Here is a 24,045-nt window from a genome sequence, read left to right on the forward strand (position 1 = left end):
ATCCCTTAACCTCACCCCCTGGGACCAATCAGAACCCGTGGCCAGCCCGGGAAATGGGAACCAATCAGAACCCAACACCTAACCCTTCCACAGAAGGTAACCAATTAGACGTCTCCCAACCCAGAAACTCCCGTTTTCAAATTTTTCAAGCCAGAATACCCTATATAAGCAATGAAACCCAGAGCTCGGGGCTCCTCCCTATAGCTGCTGCGTCGATGGGAGCCCCAGCTCGAGCTTGGTAATAAAAACTCTCTTGCTTTTGCATCGGATATCGGCTCCCTGGTGGTCATTGGGAGATTTCGCGACTTGGGCATAACAGATAGAAATACTTCTGATGGCCAAATATAAAAGAGAAAATCTTAAAAGCAGCCAATTGAGAAAATAAGTCTTCAAAAAGCAGTAAGGTAGACCAAAACAATAAAACGATGGAATCGGATGGTAAACATTTAAAGTAGTCAACCCACAATGTTATCTGTAGTGAAATTACCTTTCCACAATGAAGATGAGATATTAAATCCTGCCTATTCTAAAATAAAGTTTTTGCTTTTTAAAAATTTTTTTGTAATATATGTCTTTCTTTTGGTCAAAATGAAAGTACTAAAGCTCCTTGTCTAATTTCTAATTTTAAGATATTGAAAATTTACAATTTTTCTAATTTCCTTTTGAGTATAATTATGGCAGTATGGTTCCTGAAATAATATTTCTGATAAAAGCTTGTTGTATCTTTATTCATAAACACCATTAAGAATGCTCAGTGTATGTTTCAGTTATATGTTCCACTCCATTTAATAAATGGGCTTATATACTTTGGCAGAAAACTGAGATATTATCCTAAGTATATTTATATTTTCACTCAGTATTCTTTTTAATTTTTTCTATCCCCACTTTGTAGGAAGAAATTAAATCTGTTGCACAGAGGAGTAGCAACAGAGAAAAACAGTTTAGTCCTCTTTTTGAGGTGTTCTAGAGACTTAATCATGACATTGGTGCCATCTTTGACAGTCTGAGAAGGAATTTACCATCAGATCTCTGAAAACAGCAGTTTCTAAACAAAACCACATTTCAGCTGATTATCTTCTGTTTATATTGCTTTGAGTATATATGTTTTGTTTTGTTTGAGATCCTTGGATCACAGCTGATGAGGAGATAATCTGTAGTTGAACCACATAGAGAAGGGCAGAATCAAGGACAAAATTTCCATAAAGGCTCTAGGTTTACTAGTTCAGAAATGATCACTGACCCACAGGTCTTCAGAACTGAACGAGAATAAAACAAATACAAATGAAAGAAATAGCTGTGCACAGTTCATCTCTTCATTTTGCATGTGAACTTGTCATTTCCTTGTGGTTTTAGCATTTTAACATAGAATAAGTCAGTTTTAAAGTGCCAGAGAAATCTGTCAGGTATTTCTTACAGTAGGGGACTAGAATATTGCCTTGTTTCTTTCTAGTAGGGCTATGCAAAATCTCTTAAGACAGCTATGGTAAAGCCTCTGTTTTTGACTTTTTATCAAACTCTTGACCTTCCAAAATGAACTCTATTCATAAGCCTTCTTGCTGAAAACCTGCTGGGCTCTGTTGGAGGCCTATCATTTGGGGCTGTGAGTTAAACCACCAGGCAGTGGTTTCAGCTGTGTTTTTCTTTGGGCTGTTAGATTTAGTCAAAACTGGGGCCCACACTGAAGCTGCCAGAGCAATGAATTTATATGCATTGGAAAGGGGGAAGTGGGAAAAAGAAGCAAACCGTAGGGATAGTTTCACCCTGTTGTGCCAAGATTCACACAGCTGTGTTTTTCTTCTTATATTATTTATAGCTTTCCACTTTTAATTGACAAAATGAGGGAGATAGCCTCATTATCAAATAGATTTTTATCTCTCAGAGCTCCCCACGAAATGGTTCATTTTTGTGGCAGCAGAAAAGAACCAGGTACAAAGTATTCTGTGTGGCAATGGTGAAGGAGATGACAAGGAAAACACAAGATGAATCATGTTGGTTTATTAAGAAAGAACTCTCAACCAGTAATTGTCTTGTGATAGAGGTTAGAAATATTCCAAACTACTTTTATGCTTATATTTCATGATTTCTGCTGTCATTTCCAAACACAGTAAAAGAAGAACAGAAAAATCAGATCATTTAAAACCTCAGAAGTCTGTTTTTCATTAGTAGTCTCGATTTTTATAAACTTGGTTTCTCTTATAAAACATTTTTTATCCTACCACAGAACCAGCTTATGTGGGGGTCAAAGAACTGCCGCATCATCTTATCAATTGTAATTTTCAGTCTTCGGTAAAGGTTTTCTTCTTGTTTGGCATTTGGATTTCCCATATTTGCTCCAAGAAAATAAATTGATTCACTTAATGCATGGATTTTTTTGGGGGGGGTGGGGGGGATGACATCTGTTTAAGCAGTTACACTCATTCCAGTAATTCTGATTTTTAAAAAGTCTAGCTCTTTTTCATTGAATTACCTAGAAAGCTGATTGCAAGTGATATTTTTATATCAATTTTATAGATTTTAAAAAATATCAGATATTTCAGGTAATTGGACTATCAAGTAATTATTTAACAAACACATTATCTTCTCAGCAGCGTGCTGTCATTTTGACCTAATAATACCTTTAACAGAATATGATTAATGAAGGTTTTATCCAATTTAAAAGACTAAAATCTCACTATTCTATCACATAGAATACCACTGAGGTATCCGTAGCAGAGTCCCCAAATGAAGACACATAACTAAGAGTAGGGAAACAAGGTGAAAGCAAGAAAATTATTCAGAGGTTAATCATTTGAATGGTGATGATAGGGAATTTTGAGAAAATCTACTTTAGAGATAGGTCTAAGAGGCATTGGTATGAGAACAGATTTAGCTTCTTACTAAAATTTGGAATATTTAGTACTTTTTCCACTTCATGGAATGCCTTCTATTTTTTTTCCCCCGCTAGCTGTTAAAATTGACAGGGACTTTTAAAATCTGATTTGCAATTTGTACCAGTCCACCAGAAAAAAAATGGAATATTTTCCATTTAAAAAAAAGGTAATGGAATATAAAGGTAAATTTCCTTAATGTTTCTTTATAGCTCATAAATTTAATTACTTGACATGAGGGTTCAACCTGAAAATATGATCAGTGTATTTCTAATTTAAATTGTCAGTTCATAATTTTTGAAGACCAACTTTGGAGGCTACAATTCATTAAGAAAAACTGGGAAGAAATGCTACACTTAAAATTAGGTTTAAACGTATTATGAAGCCAATAGAAGTGAACATTTGATCATTTTGAAGCTTCTGTACCTTAATCAAACTGCTAAACTAAAGGATTTCTTGTTTAAGTCAAATTCTTATTTCCTATTTGAGATCCTCCACCGAAAAACATTTTAATTTTTTCCCAAATTCTTTTGCATTTTTGACTGTGTAGATGTACCACTGTGAATTTCAAAGTAATTTTATCTAAGTAGATCTATCATGAAAAGACTATTATAAAATGACATCAAGTAACAGTTTTCTTTTAACTAGAATTTTCTATAAGAAGTAAAATTCTCTTTTTTAGCTATAGATGAAAGATATAATCCTAAAAATCACAAAGTATCTACATATTAAAAACATATGTCCCTAGAAACATGTGGTAATATTTTCATAGCTTAATCCACTATAGGCATTCTGTCATCAATAGTAAATGTGCTTTTGTTAAAAACAGAAAGAAAGGTCAGTGGAAGTATATCTTTACAATCCTATCCCACTTCATATAACTTTTGTAGACTTGAAAAATATAGAAGTTAGCTCTTGTCTTAGAACATCTATAAACATTTGCTTGATGTTCTAGGTAATATTTCTCCAAAAAAAGATGCTTTATTCAGTTTTAAAGCATGGAAGATTAAACATATTTGTAATCTAGTTCTGATACAACTCTTAGTATTTTATCTGTCCTAAAAATCTTAACCTTCATACAATCTCTCAGTTTTACTGTCTCAAATGTAATTTACTTGAGGATTTCCAGTATGCTTTAAAAAGCAATGATTATTTATAGTAGGTATATAAAAGAACTATTAAAAGACAAAGTACTGTAATTAGATACACAATACATTTAGCACCAAGTTCAAATAAAACAGAAAAAAAATTATGTGTGTGTTTACACCTCAAGAGGGAAAATAGCATTATATTTGTATAAGTCTTAAGACATTTTTCCTATGAATGATGATACAAGAAGAAAATGAAGACACATTCTTAAATGCAGTTTGTAAGTTAGCACCTATAATAGTCTGTTTCGTATGTCAGGCTGCTAATATGGATCTAAAATGGTATATTAGATTTTAAATATATTTAACAGCAATTTATTGCATGTGTAATATGTGTTGGGAGTCCTGCTAGGAAGTGGGGTTTAATCCTCATAGAGAGTTTAAACTGTATTGAAAGAGAGTGACAAAGAAACAGCTATAGTACATTGTGACAAGTAAAGGCTGTAAGAGAGGAAGCACAAGGTGGGTGGGGCATCAAACAGCCTTGGCAGAACCAGTGGAATATAGGACATTTAAGCTGGCATGGTCCTGTCAGTAGAACAGGAAAAACCAATGAGACAAGGAAGTTGGATGGGATAGGACTGGGGAGGAGAATACATTTTAATCAGAAGAAAGTGCGGGAGTATCTATCACTGGAGTGTGAGAAAACATGACTATTTTTTAGAAATTACACACACACACACACAAAACAACTCAGATATTTGGACAGTAGAATACCAGGGGTGAATTCAGAGAAGCGTTTGAAAACCTAATAAGCTAGATAATTTAGGGCTTTGTAACTACATTGAGAAATTTGGACTTCATTCTTAAAGTGATGAAAAGTAGTGGTTAAAAGTGGTTTTAACCAGAAAGAGGTATGATCAGATTTCTGTTGTAGAAAGAGCCATTAACAGTTATGCATAGAATGGTTTGGAGGAAGCTATCCTGAGTATGATTAGTTCAATTAGGGAGGTGTTGCAGTAATTCAGGTGGTAGAAAAGGATGATTTGAACTAGATAGGAGAGATGCTTAAGAGGAAGAAGGGTCTGGACTTGGGGGCTCACTGGAGGTAGGAAGGGAGTGACAAAGAAGGAAAAAGAAGTCAAAAAAAGTTTCTGGGTCATAAAATGAGTATTTATGGAAATGCTGTAATATTTATTGACTAAGTGGGAAGGGTTCAGGAAAAGTCTTTTTCAAAACTGAAAGCCAAGCTGAAGATACAGGCCTAAAAGTCATTGACATCTAAATGGTCAGCGATTAAATTACCCTACAGGAGCATGGTGAACTAAAGAAACAAAGGCTCTACATGAACCCCCTTAAGTAATAGCAATAGTTATGGGATAGACTGAGGCAGAGAAGTCTGTAAGGAGACACAGGAGTAGCCAGGAGGTAGATGGGGGAACTTCGTTGGTAACCTATATGACTTAAATCATTCTTCAGAAGTAAGCACAAATTTGTCCTGGGTCATCCATTCCACATTTAAACTAGAGGTTCATACGCAAACTGCTTACACATGACTTGTTGTGTAGGTTATATGCATTATACCATATCTAAGCATATATAGGGGACTGGAATGCAAAAGTAGGAAGTCAAGAAACACCTGGAAGAACAGGCAAATTGGCCTTGGAGTACGGAATGAAGCAGGGCAAAGGCTAGTAGAGTTTTGCCAAGAGAATGCACTGGTCATAGCAAACACCCTCTTCCAACAACACAAGAGAAGACTCTGCACATGGACATCACAGGATGGTCAACACTGAAATCAGATTATATTCTTTGCAGCCAAAGATGGAGAAGCTCTATATAGTCAGCAAAAACAAGACCGGGAGCTGAACTGTGACTCAGATCATGAACTCCTTATTGCCAAATTCAAACTTAAATTGAAGAAAGTGGGTAAAACCACTAGACCATTCAGGTATGACCTAAATCAAATCCCTTGTGATTGAATAGTGGAAGTGAGAAATAGAGTTAAGGGACTAGATCTGATAGATAGAGTGCCTGATGAACTATGGACGGAGGTTCGTGACATTGTACAGGAGTCAGGGATCAAGACCATACCCATGGAAAAGAAATGCAAACAAGCAAAATAGCTGTCTGAGGAGGCCTTACAAATAGCTGTGAAAAAAGAGAAGCAAAAAGCAAAGGAGAAAAGGAAAGATATAAGCATCTGAATGCAGAGTTCCAAAGAATAGCAAGGAGAGATAAGAAAGCCTTCCTCAGTGATCAATGCAAATAAATAGAGGAAAACAACAGAATGGGAAGGACTAGAGATCTCCTCAAGAAAATTAGAGATACCAAGGGAACATTTCATGCAAAGATGGGCTCAATAAAGGACAGAAATGGTATGGACAGAAGCAGAAGCAGAAGATATTAAGAAAAGGTGGCAAGAATACACAGAACTGTACAAAAAAGAGCTTCACAATCCAGATAATCATGATGATGTGATCACTCACCTAGAGCCAGACATCCTGGAATCTGAAGTCAAGTGTGCCTTAGGAAGCATCACTACGAACAAAGCTAGTGGAGGTGATGGAATTCCAGTTGAGCTATTTCAAATCCTGAAAGATCATGCTGTGAAAGTGCTGCACTCAATATGTCAACAAATTTGGAACTCAGCAGTGGCCACAGGACTGGAAAAGGTCAGTTTTCATTCCAATCCCAAAGAAAGGCAATGCCAAAGAATGCTCAAACTACTGCACAATTGCACTCATCTCCCATGCTAGTAAAGTAATGCTCAAAATTCTCTAAGCCAGGCTTCAGCAATACGTGAACCATGAACTTCTAGATGTTCAAGCTGGTTTTAGAAAAGACAGAGGAACCAGAGATCAAATTGCCAACATCCGCTGGGTCATCAAAAGAGCAAGAGATTTCCAGAAAAAAATCTATCTCTGCTTTCTTGACTATGCCAAAGCCTTTGACTGTGTGGATCACAATAAACTGTGGAAAATTCTGAAAGAGATGGAAATACCAGACCACTTGACCTGCCTCTTGAGAAACCTATATGCAGGTCAAGAAGCAACAGTTAGAACTGGACATGGACCAACAGACTGGTTTCAAATAGGAGAAGGAGTGCGTCAAGGCTGTATATTGTCACCCTGCTTATTTAACTTATATGCTGGACTGGATGAAGCACAAGCTGGAATTAAGATTGCTGGGAGAAAAATCAATAACCTCAGATATGCAGATGACACCACCCTTATGGCAAAAAGTGAAGAAGAACTAAAAAGCCTTTTGATGAAAGTAAAAGAGGAGAGTGAAAAAGTTGGCTTAAAGCTCAACATTCAGAAAACGAAGGTCATGGCATCTGGTCCGATCACTTCATGGCAAATAGGTGGGGAAACAGTGGAAACTGTCTGACTTTATTTTGGGGGGCTCCAAAATCACTGCAGATGGTGATTGCAGCCATGAAATTAAAATTAAAAACTTTCCTTGGAAGGAAAGTTATGACCAACCTAGATAGCATATTGAAAAGTCGAGATATTACCTTGCCAACAAACATCTGCCTAGTCAAGGCTATGGTTTTTCCAGTAGTCATGTATGGATGTGAGAGTTGGACTGTGAAGAAAGCTGAGCGCTGAAGAATTGATGCTTTTGAACTGTGGTGTTGGAGAAGACTCTTGAGAGTCCCTTGAACTGCAAGGAGATCCAACCTGTCCATTCTGAAGGAGATCAGTCCTGGGTGTTCATTGGAAGTTCTGATGCTGAAGCCGAAACTCCAATAATTTGGTCACCTCGTGTGAAGAGTTGACTCATTGGAAAAGACCCTGATGTTGGGAGGGATTGGGGGCAGGAGGAGAAGGGGATGACAGAGGATGAGATGGCTGGATGGCATCACCGACTCGATAGATGTGAGTTTGAGTGAACTCCAGGAGTAGGTGATGAACAGGGAGGCCTGACATGCTGCGATTCATGGGGTCACAAAGAGTCGGATACGACTGAGTGACTGAACTGAACTGAACTGAATATGTACTAAAAATATATACTGTATAGAACTTTCTCGTTTCCTCTTTTATGCTTAATTTCAACACAGATGCCATTGTAACAGATAAATCAGCTATTACTTTGCTTATTTATTGCTTATTGTTATTTAAAAACCAGTATATTTGAGGAAGTTCAGTATATCTTCCACATTTCAGACTTTTTGAGAGGTTTGGCAGGAAGTTGGGGATATCATAAGACTCCTTGGAAATCAGTTCTTGTAAAAGAAAATGTTGGTGGTTTAAAAAATAAAAATTCAGACACAGATGGATCAAATTTATTTCCACACATATGAATTTGAATGTGAAGTGGTTGACCAAATGCATTTCGCACTCATCTAAATATAACTCTGAATAGTGAATTGAAAAAAAAATGCTGATTTGTGTGTTCTCTTGCTCTTCTAATATTTAGCCATCACCATTTACAAGTCAGTTTTTCTTTGATTTTTTTGGGCCTCACTGGAGTTGCATTTCCAAAGGTTGAGAAGAAAGTTTTAAAATATTCTTGTTAAAATTTTCTTAAAGATTACTTCTCATAGAGGATGCTTCATATAGCCTGTGTCTCATCCCATCAGCCCGTCCCTGACTTCAGTCATAGCTGCAGTAAACAGCTCCAGAAAAGCTCAGCTTCCCCTGCAGCTGACCAAACCTATCTTTTTGTCCTATCTTTTCTTTAAGCTAACACCTTCAGTTCCTTCAGTGCTTATCCATTCGACTTGGTTTCCATAACTCATGTTATCTTGTTTTTTTTTTCTCATCCTGTGAATGCCCCCTCTTAAAAGCTGGCGTGCAGAACCAAGACAAGACCCCAGATCAAGGCATAAAAAATTATAATTGTGGTATTGTAGTCAACGAATATAATTTGTTTGTTCTCTGCATCCCACCTGCGATATTGTAATTTATAGGGAAAATATATATGTTTGGTAATCTGAATTTGGCCTTCAGCCACAATTTCTAGATAACAGCTTCCCAAACCTTTGGAATTTCCTGGGATAAGAGCAGTGAGATAATACTTGGACTCTTGTCCTCAGTTCTTAAAAAAAACCTCTTCTCCTCAGTTCTTCAAGGAAGGTGACTTTGGATCCCCCTCAAGGTAGGGGCTGGTTGCCAGCTATGCAATTAGAGGGTTGGAACTTTGTCTCACCTCCTAATTTCCAGGGAAGAGGAGAGGGAATTGAGGTTGAATAGGACATTGCCTTATTTATCTCTTCATGTGGCTGTTGATTCAAATCCTCTAATATCCTTTTATAATAAACTGGTAATCTAACGGGTAAATGAAGTGAGCCATTCTAGCAAATTAATCAAACCCAAAAAGGAAGTCATTGGAACCTCCAGTTTGTAGCCAGTAAGTAGCATAAGTACCTTCCTGGGCTGACAACTAACATCTGAAGTGGAGGATGGTCTTGTAGGACTGAGTCCTCAACCTGTGAAACGTGATGCTATCTTTTCTATAGAATTAGAATAGAGCTGAATTCTCAGACACTGTGCTGGTGTCCTGAGAATTGCTTGTTGGTGTGGGGAAGAATTGGCTTGTTGGTATGAGGAACACACCCCTGTTGGAATTGGGTCTGGAAATTCTTGTCACCACCTCAAAGGATAAATGCCACATTTATCTTTCATCTTTCTCCCTAGCCATTCTCTAGCTCTAGGAGAACTAACCGCAGGTGGAGTTATTGTTGCCAAGGGACAGTACGGGCATGGAGACAGTGTATATGAGTTCCAGCACTAGGAAGGCTGTCTCGGTGCTTCTCAGGTGACCGCAACACAGTCGAGCCTCCATTCTACAGAAATGACTTTGATTATGAGCCTTTTCCTTTTCCCTTCCTCCTTATCTCACTCATTCTTATTTTCTGAGACTGCTTTCCAGTTAAAGTATTTCCATCCCGACCCTTTTCTCAGATTCTGTGTTCCAGAGAATCTAAGTCGCTTATATTTGGCATTTTACCTATGATGTGGAATAGTACTTGGGCTTGATAGAACAAAGATCAAGAAACATTCATTTCTAGTTCTCACTGAGGTCTCACCAAATTTATAGGAAAAAAAAGTAAGTCATAACTTTTTATTCTGGTTCAGCAGTTCCTTTTCAGGGAATATAATTACTTAGTCTAATTAATCATAAGTAATATTTTGTGTTAACTACAGTGTATGCTGATGTAAATGGAAGAGAGTGACATGTATAAAAAGAAAAATGTAGGTACTAATCCTGACTACCAGAAGTTTACAAAATAATTGGAAAAATGAACACTATGAAATAATTAAACATCATATCAAGTGAATGCAGATAAATATTCTGTAAATTCAATGATAAGCACTTTGAAGCTGTCAAAGATGGAAATAAACATAATCATGTGTTCTCAATCAAAGGGAAGAAGCAAATATTAAAACATTTTGTAGGGTGAAAAGTAATTATATTAACACATGGATGAACATATGTTATATGAATAATTTGGCCTACTTATAATTTTTTTCTTTTTTTTAACTTTTATTACATTTTGTTGGCTCATTCACTTTATTTACTACAGGTGGCTACATTTGGAAAATCTTTTAATAAGATAAGAGCTTTGTATAAAGTTTTTTCTAACATTGATGATTGATATTCTACTTTTAGAAATTTTAGAAAGCTTTAAAGAGTAGCTATTTTCTTTTAAAAAATATGTAGTGTGTTGTTATACTACTGTTTAAATATTGCACATGTGTCTAAAATTTTTCAAAATATGACAAAGACTTCTAATTTGCTGAAAGATTGAAGTAGCCAGTCCAAGAGAAATGAGAAATCTCTAATAGAGGGCTATTTGAGCAGGGCAATTTGATGATCACTTCTGAAACACTTTCTACCAAAATTATGACAAAATAATGTAAGATACCAACATAAGAAAGGATTTCAAAGTAGGCTAGTAACTGGCTCATGTTTCCAGTCCTAATAGTAATTTATTCTGCTCAATAGGAACAATAGAGAAGTAGATCAATGCTTGTATGGGTAGAAAAGTAAAGTTTTCAGTATTATAGACAAATAAAAACATAGAAATTTAGAATTGGAAGAACTTAATATCTACTGTAAATTCTTACTCAAGGAAAGTTACAACATCAAAATGGTTAAATAGAAATTTTCCATCATCTTGTTCCTAAAGAACCCTGGTGTTGAGAATCTCACAAGTCAGAAGTCTAGTGTAGAAGTTCCAGCACACTGTTGGAGCAGAAAAAGAAAATCTGAGAATGTACACACTGAAAAGCATAAAAGGAACAGTTTCACTTTACCCACACTACTCCTCCCCCAAGGCAGCATAGCTCAGTGCCAAGAGAGATCTTCTTTGACCACAGTTTCTCCTACAGGGAACAGAGAGAGTCTGTGAGTGTGTACCCAGGTTTCCCAGTTGTGTGGGTTGCTGCTAAAGAGACCCACTTCTTTCTCAACCTATCCAGAATACTGAAGTAAGAGGTGGGGAGCAGCTGGCAAACTAGCAATCAGGCTCTCAGTGGGCATGAAAGAGACGTGGATCCTACTAACTGCGTTGCAGACTCCATCAGGAAGCCCATCACAAGCTACCGGGGGTGACCTGCCTATTGATCCTTCCAGTTGGTCCCCAGCACTCCATTCACATCACCCACACACACTCCCACTTCGTGCTAGGTCATGCACTCGCCTTCAAGGGCAGCAGGGGCAAGCTTTTCCAGTAGACTAGAGAGCAAGCACAAAAGCTGGCTCAACTCCATGGGACTGAAAGAAAGCACACAAACTTGAGCATTCAGCATTGCCCTAGGGAAAGTGAATGGGAGCCTGTCAGCATTCAGCCTGGCTTTGCAGGATCTAGAGAAGGTATACAATCTTAGCCTCAGGATCCCTAACAGGGCTGACAGAGGTATTTCTCTCCTGAAGCCTTTCAGTAAAGACTGGAGTAGGCAAATGCTTCTTCATATGTGAAGAGAGCAATGCAAGTCATCAGAGGCATGGCACACCGAAGGTACACATAATTTTCTAGTTACTAATCCCACAGAAACGGAAATCTGCAGTTTGCCCCATAAAATATTGGGACAAATAGTTGTTTTAAGGAATCTCAGTGAGCTACAAGAGTCAACAAAAGACAGGTTAACAAACAAGAGACAATTGTAAAAAATCAGGAAGCAAGAACACCTGATTTGTTGAACTTTCTGTGTATACATGTATATGTACCAAATAGAAATTCTGGAGCTGAAGAATGCAATGAATGAAATGAAAAATGCAATAGAGAGCAAGAGCAGACTTGATCAAAGAATGGAAAGAATTGGTGAAATAGAAAGCAGGTCATTTGAAATTACCTAGGCAGAGGAAAACAAGAAAAAAAAGAATGAAAAAGAGGGAAGAAATCTAAGTGAACTATAGGAAACTATCAAAAGAAGTAATCTGTGCATCCCAGAAGGAGAAGAGATGGAAAAGGGGGCAGAAAGTTTATTATTTTAAAAGATGAGAATGTCTTAAATCTTGGGTGAGGTTTACAACTCCAAGTACATGAAGCTTATAGATCTCCAAAAAATTTCAACTCAAAAATATGTTCTACCAAGACATAATATAATAAAACTGTCTAAAATTAAGGACAAAGGGAGAATTTTTAGAGAGGCAAGAGAAAAATCCTCACATGTAGGTGAACTCCCATGAGACTATGATTGGGTTTTGCAGCAGAAACCTTGCTGTCCAGGAGAGAGTAGAATAATATAGTCAAAGCATTTGAAGGAAAAAACAGTCACTATAGGAAATAGTATGGAGGTTCCTAAAAAAATTAAAAATAGAGCTACTCTGGTAGTTTCGTTGATAAGTTGTATCCAACCCTTGCAACTCCATGGACTGCAGCCAGCCAGGTTCCTCTGTCCATGGGATTTCCCAGGTAAGAATATTGGAGTGGGTAGCCATTTCCTTCTCCAGAGGATATTCCTGACCCAGAGAATTACCCTGTGATCCACAAGTTCCACATCTGGGCAATTACCCAAAGAAAAAGAAAACACTTCTATTCATTAAAGCATTATTTACAACAGCCAAGATATGGAAACAACCAATTGTCCATTAATGGATGAATGAATAAAGAAATTGTGGTATATATACAGATCTTCCTTAACTTATGATGGGATTATGTCCTGATAACTCCATCATACATTGAAAATATTGTAAGTTGAAGATGTATTTAATACACCTACATACTGATCATCAAGTTTAGCCTTGCCTGCCTGAAACATGCTCAGAACGCTTGCATTAGCCTCAGTTCAGTTCGGTTCAACCACTCAGTTGTGTCCGACTCTTTGCGACCCCATGATTCGCAGCACGCCAGGCCTCCCTGTCCATCACCAACTTCTGGAGTTCACTCAAACTCATATCCATCGAGTCGGTGATGCCATCCAGCCATCTCATCCTCTGTCATCCCCTTCTCCTCCTGCCCCCAATCCCTCCCAGCATCAGGGTCTTTTCCAATGAGTCAACACTTCTTATGAGCTGGCCAAAGTATTGGAGTTTCAGCTTTAGCAATATTCCTTCCAAAGAACACCCAGGACTGCTCTCCTTTAGAATGGGCTGGTCAGATCTTCTTGCAGTCCAAGGGACTCTCAAGAGTCTTCTCCAGCACCACAGTTCAAAAGCATCAGTTCTACAGCGCTCAACTTTCTTCACAGTCCGACTCTCACATCCATACATGACCACTGGAAAAAGCATAGCCTTGACTAGACGGACATTTGTTGGCAAAGTAATGTCTCTGCTTTTGAATATGCTATTTAGGTTGGTCATAACTTTCCTTCCAAGGAGTAGGCGTCTTTTAATTTCATGGCTGCAGTCACCATCTGCAGTTAGCCTAGAGTTGGGCATAATCATCTAACACAAAGACTGTTTTAATAAAGTATTGAATATCTCCTGTAATTAATTAAATACTGTACTGAAAATGAAAACCAGAATGGTTGCAAGTGTATTTACCATTGTGATCACATGGCTCACTGAGAGCTGCAGCTAGCTGCTGCTGCCCAGCATCAGCAGAGTATGGTAACAAATATCACTAGACCAGGAAAAGATCAAAATTCAGTTTTTTTCTACTAAATGAGTTTTGCTGTAGCACCATCATAATGTTGAATAATTATATAAGTTGAACTATCATAAGCTGGGGACCATCTGATATAATGGACTATTATTCAGCCATGAAAAGAAAGAAATTCTGCCATTTGTGACAGCAGAGATGGAACTTTAGGGATTAGGTTTCAATGAAATGAATCAGAGAATGACAAATACTGTATGATCTCAGTTATCTATGGAATTTAAAAAATTAAAACTCAAAGAAACGGAGAGGTTGTCAGGGGCTGGAGGTAGGGAAAGGGAAGATGTTCCCAAAGAATACAAACAGGTTTGTAAGATGAATAAGATCTGGGGATCTTATGTACAGTACAGTAACTAGGGAAGGATAGCATATATTTTTTGTGCCATCTCAGTTTTATTGGGATCTTCCCTGGTGGCTCAGATGGTAAAGCATCTGTCTACAATGCAGGAGACCTGGGTTCAATCCCTGGGTCGGAAAGATCTCCTGGAGAAGGAAATGGCACCCCACTCCAGTATTCTTGCCTGGAAAATCCCATGGACGGAGGAACCTGGTTAGGCTACAGTCCATGGGGTCGCAAAGAGTCGGACATGACTGAGCAAGTAACCCACTCTAGTACTTTTGCCTGGAAAATACCATGGATGGAGGAGCCTGGTGGGCTGCAGTCCATGGGGTTGCGAAGTCGGACACGACTGAGCGACTTCACTTTCACTTTTCACTTTCATTCATTGGAGAGGGAAATGGCAACCCACTCCGGCGTTCTTGCCTGGAGAATCCCAGGGACGGGGGAGCCTGATGGGCTGCCGTCTATGGGGTCGCACAGATTTGGACACGACTGAAGAGACTTAGCAATAGCAGCAGTAGCAGCAGTCTTATTGATAACCTATGTCCACTTAAAAAAATGTACAATGTGAGAGTTGCAAGTTAAGTTTTATTATGGGCAAAATGAGTACTGCAGCCTGGGAGACAGCACCTCAGATAGCTCTGAGAAATTGCTCCAAGGAGAACAGAGGGAAGGATAAGTGATTTTGATGAATGGGGAGTACATGCAATCAAGCACATATTTTTTCCAGAAAGTTTCTGCTAGTCTTGGGATGCTTCTGCTAGTCACGAGAAATAGTCCTCACCATGAAGGGTTTTAGTATTTTAGTAGATATGAAGAAATACAAGAGTAGGCCTTGTAAAATCAGCTCCTAAAATATTTAACTATCTGGAGACCTGTCCTGCCATTTTTTCCAGAACACAAAGTTCCTCATTTCTTCTATCCTCCCTGAACTCCTTCAGGGGGTGATAAAGGTCCGCAGCAGCATGACATGATTTAATCCTTGAAGAGACACATGTTAAGCACCCATGTTGTTATTGTTGCTATTGTTGTTCTGTCACTAAGCTGTGTCTGACTCTTGGACTGCAGTATGCCAGACTCCCCTGTCCTCCACCATCTACTGGAGTTTGCTCAGATTCACATCCATTGAGTTGATGATGCTATCTAACCATCTCATCCTCTGCTGCCTTTTCTCCTTATGCCTTCAATCTCTCCCAGCATCAGGGTCTTTTCCAGTGAGTCATCTCTTCAAATCAAGTGGCCAAAATATTGGAGCTTCAGCTTCAGCATCAGTCCTTCCAATGAATATTCAGGACTGGTTTCCTTTAGAATTGACTGGTTGGATCTCCTTGCTGTCCAAGGGACTCAAGAATCTTCCCCAGCACCACAGTTCCAAAGCATCAATTCTTTGGTGCTCAGCCTTCTTTATGGTCCAGTTCTCATATCCACACATGACTACTGGAAAAACCATAGTTTTGACTAGACAGACCTTTGTTGGCAAAGTGATGTCTCTGCTTTTTGATACACTGTCTGGGTTTGTCATAACTTTCCTTCCAAGGTGCAAGCTTCTTTTAATTTCATTGCTGCAGTCACTGTCTGCAGTGATTTTGGAGCCCAAGAAAATAAAGTCTCTCACTTTTTCCATTTCTTCCCCACCTATTTGCCATGAAGTGTTGGAGCTGGATGCCATGATCTTAGTTTTTTGAATGTTTAGTATTAAGTCAACATCTGCTGGATCATCAAAAAAGCAAGTGAGTTCCAAAAAAAAAAATCTATTTCTGCTTTATTGACTATGCAAAGCCTTTGACTGTGTGGATCACAATAAACTGTGGAAAATTCTGAAAGAGATGGGAATACCAGACGACCTGACCTGCCTCTTGAGAAACCTATATGCAGGTCAGGAAGCAACAGTTAGAACTGGACATGGAACAACAGACTGGTTCCAAATAGGAAAAGGAGTACGTCAAGGCTGTATATTGTCACCCTGCTTATTTAACTTCTCTGCAGAGTACATCATGAGAAATGCTGGGCTGGATGAAGCACAAGCTAGAATCAAGATTGCTGGGAGAAATATCAACCTCAGATTGCAGATGACACCACCCTTATGGCAGAAAGCAAAGAAGAATTAAGAACCTCTTGATGAAAGAGGAGAGTGAAAAATTTGGCTTAAAGCTCAATATTCAGAAAACTAAGATCATGGCATCCAGTCCCATCACTTCATGGCCAAAAATGGGAAAACAGTGGAAACAGTGGCTGACTTTATTTTGGTGGGCTCCAAAATCACTGCCGATGGTGATTGCAGCCATGAAATTAAAAGATGCCTACTCCTTGGAAGGAAAGATATGACCAACCTAGACAGCAATTCAAAAGCAGAGACATTACTTTGTCAACAAAGGTCCGTCTAGTCAAGGCTATGTTTTCCAGTGGTCATGTATGGATGTGAGAGTTGGACTATAAAGAAAGCTGAGCACTGAAGAATTGATGCTTTTGAACCATGGTGTTGGAGAAGACTCTTGAGAGTCCCTTGGACTGCAAGAAGATCCAACCAGTCCATCCTAAAGGAGATCAGTCCTGGGTGTTCATTGGAAGGACTGATGCTGAAGCTCAAATTCCAATACTTTGGCCACCTGATTTGAAGAGCTGATTCATTTGAAAAGACCCTGATGCTGGGAAAGATTGAGGGCAGGAGGAGAAGAGGACAACAGAGGATTAGCTAGTTGAATGGCATCACCAACTCAATGGACACGGGTTTGAGTGGACTCCAGGGGTTGGTGATAGACAGGGAGGCCTGGCATGCTGTGGTTCACGGGGTCGCAGAGAGTCAGACACAACTGAGCGACTGAACTGAACTGAACTGAGCTTTAAGTCAGCTTTTTCACTCTCCTTTTTCATCTTTATCAAGAGTCTATTTAGTTACTCTTCACTTTCTGCCATAAGGGTAGTGTCATCTGTGCATGTGAGATATTGATATTTCTCCCAGCAACCTTGATTCTAGCTTGTGACTCATTCAGCCTGGCATTTCACATGATGTACACTTCATAGAAGTTAAATAAGCAGGGTGACTGTATGCAACCTCGACATCCTCCTTTCCCAATTTTGAACCAGTCCATTGTTACATGTGCAGTTCTAAATGTTACTTCTTGACCTGCCTACAGCTTTCTCAGGAGACAGGTAGGGTGGTTTGGTATTACCATCTGTTTAAGTTTCCGCAGCTCTTTATGATCCACACAGTCAGAAGTAGATATTTTTCTGGAATTCCCTTACTTTATCTGTGATCCAACAAATGTTGGCAATTTGATCTCTGGTTCCCCTGCCTTTTCTAAATCCAGCTTGTACATCTGGAAGTTCTTGGTTCTTGCATGCACTGTTGAAGCCTAGCTTGAAGGATTTGGAGCATTACCTTGTTAGCATGTGGCATGAATGCAATTGTGCAGTAGTTTGAATATTCTTTGATATTGCCTTTCTTTGGGATTGAAATGAAAACTGACCTTTCCAGTCCTGTGGCCACTGCTGAGTTTCCCAAATTTGCTGGCATATTGAGTGCAGCATTTGCACAGCATCTTCTTTTAGGACTTGAAATAGCTCAGCTGGATTCCATCACCTCCACTAGCTTTGTTCTTAGTAATGTTTCCTAAGGCCTCCTTGACTTCACACACCAGGATGTCTAGCTCTTCATGAGTGAGCACAGCATCTGATCATTAAGAACTTTTTTGTACAGTTCTTCTGTGTATTCTTGCCACCTCTTCTTAATAGCTTCTGCTTCTGTTAGGTTTCTGTCCTTTATTGACCCCATCTTTGCTTGAAATGTTCCATTGGTCTCTCTGATTTTCTTGAAGAAATCTCTAGTCTTTCCCATTCTATTGTTTTCCTCTATTTCTTTGTACCTATCAGTGAGGAAGCCTTTCTTATCTCCCCTTGCTATTCTTTGGAACTCTGCACTCAGATGGGTATATCTTTCCTTTTCTCCATTGCCTTTCACTTCTATCCTTTTCTCAGCAATTTGTAATACTTTCTCAGACAACCATTTGCCTTTTGGCATTTCTTTTTCTTGGGGATGGTTTTGATCACTGCCTTCTGTACTATTTTACAAACCTCCATCCATAGTTCTTCAGGACTCTGCCTATCAGATCTAATCTCTTGAATCTATTCGGCACTTCCACTGTATAATCATAAGGGATTTGCAGACCTACAAGACCTTCTAGGACTAATACCAATAAAAGATGTCCTTTTCATCACAGAGGATAGGAATGCTAAGTAGGAAATCAAGAGATACCTGAAGTAATGGGCAAGTTTGGCCTTGCAGTACAAAATGAAGCAGCACAAAGGTGAACAGAGTTTTGCCAAGAGAATGCAGTGGTCATAGCAAACACCTTCTTCCAATAACACATGAGAGGACTCTATACATGGACATCACCAAGTCAATCCCCAAATCAGATTGGTTATATTCTTTGCAGCTGAAGATGGAGAAGTTCTATACAGTCAACAAAAACAAGACTGGGAGCTAACTATGGCCCAGATCATGAACTCTTTATTGAAAAATTCAGACTTAAATTGAAGAAAGTAGGGAAAACCAGTAGGCCATTTAAATATGACCTAAGTCAAACCCTCTAATCTAGAATCCAATAACTTTTTTACTAGTTAAGGTATTACTCCTCTTTTGTCTCATTCTATGCAGCGGCAATATGAGAATTAAAACATATAATCTACTTACCTCAAATATTTTGTATCAAGATTCACAGTATGAATATTCATAAGTATATGTAAACAATTTATCAAATCAAAAATAAGAATAAGTGGTACTATGGTGTTGTGTTGTGGTGTGTACTCCAACTGTGGTGGTGTTGGAGAAGACTCTTGAGAGTCCCTTGGACTGCAAGGAAATCCAACCAGTCCATCCTAAAGGAAATCAGTCCTGAATATTCATTGGAAGGACTGATGCTGAAACTGAAAATCCAATACTTTGGCCACCTCATGCAAAGAACTGACTCATTTGAAAAGACCCTGATGCTGGGAAAGATTGAAGGCAGGAGGAGGAGTCGATAGAGGATGAGATGGTTGGATGGCATCACTGACTCGATGGACATGAATCTGAGCAAGCTCTGGGAGTTGGTGTTGGATAGGGAAGCCTGGCATGCTGCAGTCCATGGGTTCGCAAAGATTCATACACGACTGAACAACTGAACTGATGGTACTGTAGTCTTCTTAATCCTTTTCTGTAATCTCATGCTCCAGTCTGAGAACTACTTATGTTTCTCATGGATCTTCAGTATCAAATGTCAAGCATCTAACTTATTTAAACCAGTTTCAGCATGCTCATATTTCCAAGGAGCTAATTTCTTAAGCATCTCAATTATTTAATATATCTGATATTGTTAAGCTGCTTTTATAGAGATGTATCTGAAAGTCCCTACTTACTTTGAAATTATTGCCTGTTTCACCAAATGAGATACAGAACTTGGTTCAGTACAAGAATTTGTTTCCATCTTGTTGATTTGATAAACCTCTGTATCTGATCTCCAGAGCTTATTTTAATACTTTTACATGAGATTGCATGACACATATATATTTAAAACTCTGTGATTAGGAGTACAGGGTGTGTAGACAGATCTGAGTTTGAATGCCAGTTCTGCCATTAATCTGTCATATGGTATCTGCCATTGCTTAATCTCATTGAACTCATCTGCTCATCCAAAAATTGAGAAAGGAACTGTACCTAAAACCTGAAAGAGATACATTACCAAACTTTGTAATGACTTTGCTCCCAAGTATTTTGGAGGCCCACTATTAGGTTAATATCAAGGAAAGAGAGAGATATTGTTGACTAAACAAAGCATGGTGCATTGAATCAGGACTGAGGGTGGTTACAGACTACAAAAAGATGTACTTGGTGTTTAAAACACTCAAAGTAGTAGCAGCTGTGCCCAGTGGAGCAGTAAAAATAATGAGAAGTGCTACACATGTTATACTTCACCCAAGGGACCCAAGAAAGTATTTTATTGGGGAAAGCATTTTGCATGGGGCTTGAGGGTCCACATTAGTAGGTAATGGCTACCACACAAGGGTACTTAAAAATTGGTTATAAATGAGATCATATCTATAGCCATAGGCTGACAATACCTAGGAAAATTTAAGTTGCGTCTATGAAGATATAATGTGACATGAAAGTCACTCAGTTGTGTCCGACTCTTTGTGGCACTCAGGCTCAGTACTTGTGACGCACCGGCTTAGTTGCTCAGAGGCATGTGTAGTCTTCCTGGATCCAGGATCAAATCCGTGTCCCCTGCACTGGCAAGCAGATTCTTATTCACTGTACCACCAGGGAAATCTGGAACCTCATTTTTAAATAGAGTCTATCATCTGTGGTTTTTTTGAAGTTGGGCTTTTGTGTATAAGCATCTTGTTGTTGTTCAGTTGGTAAGGCATGCTCAACTCTTTGTGACCCTATGGACTGCAGCTCTCCAGGATTCCCTTACTTCATTATCTTCCAGAGTTTGCTCAAACTCATGTCCGTTGAGTCCGTGATGCCATCCAACCATCTCATCTCTGTCACCCCCTCCTTATCCTGCCTTCAATCTTTCCCAACATCGGGGTCTTTTCCATTGAGTTAACTCTTCGTATCAGGTGACCAAAGTACTGGAGCTTCAGCTTTAGCATCCATCCTTCCAATGAATATTCGGGGTTGATTTCCTTTCGGATTGATGGGTTTGATCTCCTTGCTGTCCAGAGGACTCTCAAGAGTCTTCTCCAGCACCACAGTTTGAAAGCATCAATTCTTCAGTGCTCAGTCCTTTTATGGTCCAACTCTCACATCCATCCGGCATAAATATGGTTATAATATATAATAATAGTGTACCATTGGAGAAGACTCTTGAGAGTCCCTTGGACTGCAAGAAGATCTAACCAGTCCATCCTAAAGGAGATCAGTCCTGGTTGTTCATTGGAAGGTCTGATGTTGAAGCTGAAACTCCAATACTGTGGCCACCTGATGAGAAGAGCTGACTCACTTGAAAAGACCCTGATGCTGGGTAAGATTGAGGGCAGGAGGAGAAGGGGATGACAGAGGATGAGATGGTTGGATGGCATCCCCGACTCAATGGACATAAGTTTGGGTGGGCTCCAGGAGTTGGCGTTGGACAGAGAGGTCTGGCGTGCTGCGATTCATGGGGTCACAAAGAGTCGGACACGACTGAGTGACTGAACTGAACTGAATGTATATGTTGCATGTGCTCAGTTGCTCAGTCTTGTCCAACTCTTTGCAACCCCATGGACTATAGCCCAACAGGATCCTCTGTCCATAGGATTTTTCCAGGCAAGAATATGGGAGTAGATTACCATTTCTTCCTCCAGGGGATCTTCCTGCTACAAAGGTGGAACCCACACTTCTTGCCTCTTCTGTGTTGGCAGGTAGCTTCTTTACCTCTGAGCCATCATGCACTATGTAAATTTGTGTAACATGGTATAAACTAGCTACATGACCATTATTTTTACATTTATAACTAACTTCATTTTGACCACAGAATTTATTTCCTTCGTCTGGATTTACCAGTCCTTATACTACCCACACCTGAAGTCCTGCTTGACTCTCTTAGCTTCATCATCTCACATCCATCCAGGCAATCAGTTTTGGCAGTCAACTGATTCATTTTTCTGTGTCTTACATTTGTCTTTTGTAATCCATTACTTTGCCATCCTGCAGTTTATATCCTTCTCACTCATTTCTGGACCCTTCAATTGGTCTCCCAACTGACCTTCCTGCCATTCCTCATTCTACCCCCACATACTGCAGGACTGAGCTTTATTTGATCATGGACTTTATTTGATCATACAATGCCAGTAATTTCCACTTTATGGAAAATAAATTCAAAACTACTCATCCTAGCCCCTCCACATATTGGCTTCCACATACTTGAATTCTCACTGGTCTTGCATGAGTTAACCATCAGCTCCTGTCCGACTGACCTGAGCTATCATCTTCAAATTTCTCCCTTCCCGATTTTCTGCAGGTCATCCCTGGAATGAAACTCCACCTCCTCTATAAAGTCAGTTCTACAAACATCAGTCTTCTGAGAATGATGTTAACAGTAAATGCTCTAGGAGTTCAGAGGAGTAAACGCTCTAAGAGTTCTCACTCCTCTGAACTCTTAGAGCATTTACTGTTAACATCATTCATTCAGAAATGAATCATCTTGTTTCACTGTAATTCCTTTCTGTTTTTTCTTGCATCTTTTCACTGTTCTCATTCCCTTGTCTTGTTTCATAAAACTAGATTATAAGCTCACAAATCAAATCCTTGCAGTCTTCATTATTTACCACACCTAATACAAAAACTGGGCTCAGTAATTACATTCTCAGTATTTTTATTTTGCCTTTGTATAGGTCATTATAACAAAGAGGTATAGTGTTAAGTCATTTTTTCACATTGTTACCATTTTTTTCTTTATTCAAAAAGATAGGATCACAGAGATAAAATTTGAGGGAAATAAATTGATTAGTCTGAATGGACATAAAGTCTCAAAAAAAAAAAAAACAACTATAGCCATGTTCTTTTTACTGACATTAATTTACAATAATGACCATTCATTAACATAAATTGCCCATTGTTTTACAGTGCAAAACCAAAAAGTACATTTTTTCTTTCTCTGTTGACATCCCAGAAATTTAGAATTTTAGTATCGCATATCTGTTTCGAGACTATAAAGGGGGTTGCAGTATGATAGTTTCAAGGAAAACAATGTGTTCTTAGTAAACTACTGTTAAAGGCATGGAGATGAATAAATGTATTTTGCCAAGTACAACATTAGGAAGTGCTCCAGTGAAGCAGTGAGCAATTTCCACTCTAGGGGCTTACCTTAATCTTATGAAAACCGCCACCCACGCCCCCAGCTTGCTTTCTTTTTTTTTTAACCTCCCCCTTTTCTCTTTTTCCTCCCAGCTTTATTGTAGTGACAAATAAAGTTTCTTCACTTCCATCTTCACTTCTCCTGAAAGTGAGTGATGATGTGCACATGCACACAACAGATATGAATGTTTTATCCTTGACTCCAAGCATGCACGAAGGTTTTGCTTTCTCTTCTGACATTGATCATACCTCAAATATGCTCTGTTGAACAAACTTCCAGTATCATCCTTGTACTCACCTAGCATCTAAACCCTAGGCAGACTGTGATTTGTACTTAGCCTTGACTCTGAAAGCCCACACTGGCCTCATCTCCTCAAGAACTGATACGACACTTCATTTTATATGTTTGCAAACCAAATGCCTAGAAAGGTTTATCAATCTATTAAATACCACAGCAAGTTGGAAACAAACCTAGACTGGGGTTCTATTAATTCAGGAAGCATAAAATATTAACTGTAAAGTGTATTGACATATCTTGGTTACATACATTTATATATGCATGTGTGTGCTATAGGTTTAGTTACTCGGTCGTGTCCAGCTCTTTGCAACCCCATGTCTTCTTCCAGGCTCCTCTGTCCATGGGGATTCTCCAGCCAAGAATACTGGAGTGGGTTGCCATGCCCTCCTCCTCCAGGGGATCTTCCCGACCCAGGTATCGAACCCGGGTCTCCCACATTGCAGGCCGACTCTTTACCATCTGAGCCACGAGGGAAGCCCTTATATACGTATATGTAAATATATATTTGTATGTGTGTATCTACTCATATATAAATGGCTCCCAGAAATGTAACTTTCTTAACCAGTTAAGTAATTAATGG

General features: G+C 39.0%; 1 protein-coding gene across 2 annotated transcripts in view; it reads right to left on the minus strand.

Annotated features, from left to right (window-relative positions):
• Nucleotides 1-24,045, minus strand: part of PPP1R1C (protein phosphatase 1 regulatory inhibitor subunit 1C) — a 119,779-nt gene that overhangs the window by 73,154 nt on the left and 22,580 nt on the right. The window lies entirely within an intron of this gene.

This window comes from Ovis canadensis, chromosome 2 (genome assembly GCF_042477335.2).
Source record: "Ovis canadensis isolate MfBH-ARS-UI-01 breed Bighorn chromosome 2, ARS-UI_OviCan_v2, whole genome shotgun sequence".
In the NCBI taxonomy this organism is placed as follows: Eukaryota; Metazoa; Chordata; class Mammalia; order Artiodactyla; family Bovidae; genus Ovis; species Ovis canadensis.